The 3,203-nt window shown below is 56.4% G+C and overlaps 1 pseudogene; it reads right to left on the reverse strand.

The window, feature by feature from the left end:
- Positions 1-1,255: 1,255 nt before the first annotated feature.
- LOC102251378 lies at positions 1,256-2,991 on the reverse strand (annotated as a pseudogene).
- Between the last annotated feature and the right edge of the window lie 212 nt (positions 2,992-3,203).

Consider the following 3,203-nt stretch of genomic DNA (forward strand, 5'->3'; position numbering starts at 1 on the left):
AGGGCGGATAGGGAGGTTGTGGCCCCGCCCCCTGTCACACACAGAGCCGCAGGGCAATCTGGGGGTTTGAGCGCTGCCCCCTGTCACGTTGCTCCAGGGGCCAGGAGGCCTCACGGCTCTGCTGATCCCAGTGCTGGGAGGCCTCTCTGCTCCCATGATCCCGGTGCTGGGAGGCCTCGCTGCTCCCATGATCCCGGTGCTGGGAGGCCTCGCGGCTCAACTTGACAAAGGGGCAGTGAGGCCTCGCTGCTCCGCCGATCCCGGTGCTGGGAAGCCTTGCGGCTCTGCTAATCCTGGGTTCGGGAGGCCTCGCGGCTCCGCTGATCCCGGTGCTGGGAGGCATATTACCCTTTTACTCTTATAGGATAGAGGCCTGGTGCATGGGTGGGGACCGGCTGGTTTGCCCTGAAGGGTGTCCCGGATCAGGGTGGGGTTCCCGCTTGGGTGCCTGGCCAGCCTGGATGAGGGGATGATGGCTGTTTGCAGCTGGTCACACCCCCTTCAGGGTGGGGGTCCCCACTGGGGTGCCTGGCCAGTCTGGATGAGGGGCTGAGGGCCGTTTTCAGGCTGGTGGACGACTGAAGCTTCCAACCTGTCCTTTTTTTCTTTTATTCTGGGATTTATTTTCCTTCTATGGCTGTCACTGGAGCTGAAAGCTGGCTTTAGCTCTGAGGCTGGCTCCAGCTTGAGGCCTCGGCTGCTGAAAGCAGGGATCTGGTTTGTTTGGGTTCTATAATTGTAACACTGTTTTGGTCCTGCTCGCTCCAGCTCTGACAGCTGAAAGCATATCTGGGTGTTTTTTTTGCTTCTATAATTGCAACAATGTTTCTTAAACTGCAGCTCAGAGCCCAGCAGCGGCAGGTGGGGAACCTTGGCTTCCTCCATCATGGAGCAAGCAAGCCTCCTGTTCGCTTCACTGCCTGGCTGCCAGGCGCCATCTTGGTTGGCAGTTAATTTGCATATCGCCCTGATTAGCCAATGGGAAGGGTAGCGAAGTTATGGCTAATTACCATGTTTCTCTTTTATTAGATAGGATATTTGCTCAACTGAATTGTGAAGCAGTTAAGATGGTTCTAAATATACGGGTGTCTGTGTGTGGGTATTATGTGAGTGCAAATCCAGGTGTAATTAGGGATTTCATTCTTTCTGGCAATGATCGCAAATCTTTTTTTTTTCTTTTTTGTTTTTAATAAATCTTTATTGATGAAAGCATCACATAGTTCCTTGCCCCTCCCCAACTCCTCCCTCCCTCATGTCACTCCTGAGATGAATCCTGGTCATCGGGATCAGCTGCAGGGAGAGGAACACCATCCGCTGGACCCAATGGTGGTTCAGTCACAAAACAGTTGGGATCATTCTCAGGTGCTGCTTCTCTTGAATGCTGAGGTGACATGGCCTCTCCCCCAGTTTCTTGACCGGAGCTCTACAAGCTCCAAGAGCATCTGCCTCGCGTCTTCACTGCAGGGCACGTCCAGGGCGACGTTTTCAATGCTCTGGATAACTTCGTCCATGTCCGTCCTTCCTTTTCCCTTCCAGGCATCTTCCAAGGTGGGCCCTGTCAGCTTCAGGAATTCTACTGCACAAATTAAATTATCGACCACAGGGTGAGAAAGGAGGGCATCCAACAACCCCCGAAGAGCAGCTACTCGAACACCTGTATTTGCCCCTTCGATCTCCAGCAGAAGATAAAATTCTCCCAGAAAGAGCATGGAATTGTTTCCGAGCTGCTTCATCCCCCTTGGCAGCTTGATATCTGGGCTCATAATCAGTCTGACATCTTTGAAGGAGCACTTGGCGGAAGCTTTCCCTCTGTGAGCGAATGTTCAGGTGACGGGACAGGTAATCACACAGGCGAGCTCCCACGCAGCGGAGCTTGGGCACGGACGTGGCCTGTTGATAGATGAGGTCCACAAGTTCCTGCAAAACCTTGTCCGTGGTGACCCGGCCACGCAGGGTCTCGGCAAACTGCTCCATGTCAGTTTCACAACTGCCAGGCTGCTCTGTCAGATGGTCCAAGAAATCCCAAACCAGTACGGACAGAGGGAGACCATCCTCGCGGGGTCCTTGATGGCTGCTCAACCGTTTGCTCTGGTCAAAGCACAGCTCAGGGATCTTATATTCCGTCTGAATCTCCAAGGACAGGGCCTCCGGCGTCTCCAGCCGCACAGCCTGGCTCCAGATCAGGGCGCCCTTCACGTCCTGCAGCACCTTCTGGGCGGAGCCCTGGCGTCGCTCCTCCAGCTCCCTGATGTGGCTCTGGAGCTCGTGGCTCTGCTGCCCCAGGTTGGCCTCACTGTCCCTCAGTCTCTGCAGAGTGCGCTCCTTTTCGCTCTCCAGGCTCCACAGGTACGACCTCTCCTCCTCCCTCAGGAAGCTGCGCAGCTTCTGGAAGTCCGCCTGGATTTTCTGTCCCTGAGCCTCTATCTTCTCCTCCCACTCGGCTATCTGCTTCGCCGTGAAGGCTCTCTGGTTCGTGCATTCCTCTTCCTGTTGCCTCAGTTTCCTCACTGCCTCCTGGAGCTTTTCTCTGTAGCCGGTGCCCGCGTGCTCCACGAGCGCTGTATTGTGGCCTTTGTGCCGCCCATGGCGCTCGCAGCGCGATCAGATGAGCTGGCCTTCGTCCTCGCAGAAGAGGTGCAGCTGCTCCCCATGCTCCTGCTCCCGCTCCTGCTGCTGCTCCTGCTTCCAGAGGGTGCCCAGCTGCCAGTTGGGCCACAGGCTGCCTCTCTGGAAGGGAGCCGTGCACTGGGGGCAGGAGAAGGTCTCCCTGTGTTTGCTGTCTCCGTGGGGAGGATGGCGGGCCCATTAAGAGCAGGAGGCAGGCCCGGCAGTAGCTGTGGCCGCAGCTGATGATCACGGGCTCGGTCATCAGGTGCAGGCAGATGGAGCAGATGGTATCCTCCTGCACCTTCTTGCTGGTGGAGGCCGATGCCATGCCTCTGCCCAAAGCTGCAATGCCGGACCCAGAGGCTTCCACAGCGGTGGTGGCGCACCCACCCCGAGCTTTCTATGTGTTGGGATCCAACCCCAGCAGGTCCAGGGGTTCCCAGAGGTGTGGACGGAGTCCGCGAAGAAGGAATGACACGAAGACAGCATTCGGTTGATCAGCAGCCTAGCCAGGACCTCCAGCCAGGATCTCCAGCCAAGTTCTGTCCCCAGGTTCTGTGTTTTATTGTCTTCTTACATCTGTATTTATACCAGTT

Source organism: Myotis brandtii, unplaced genomic scaffold (assembly GCF_000412655.1).
Source record: "Myotis brandtii unplaced genomic scaffold, ASM41265v1 scaffold726, whole genome shotgun sequence".
NCBI lineage: Eukaryota > Metazoa > Chordata > Mammalia > Chiroptera > Vespertilionidae > Myotis > Myotis brandtii.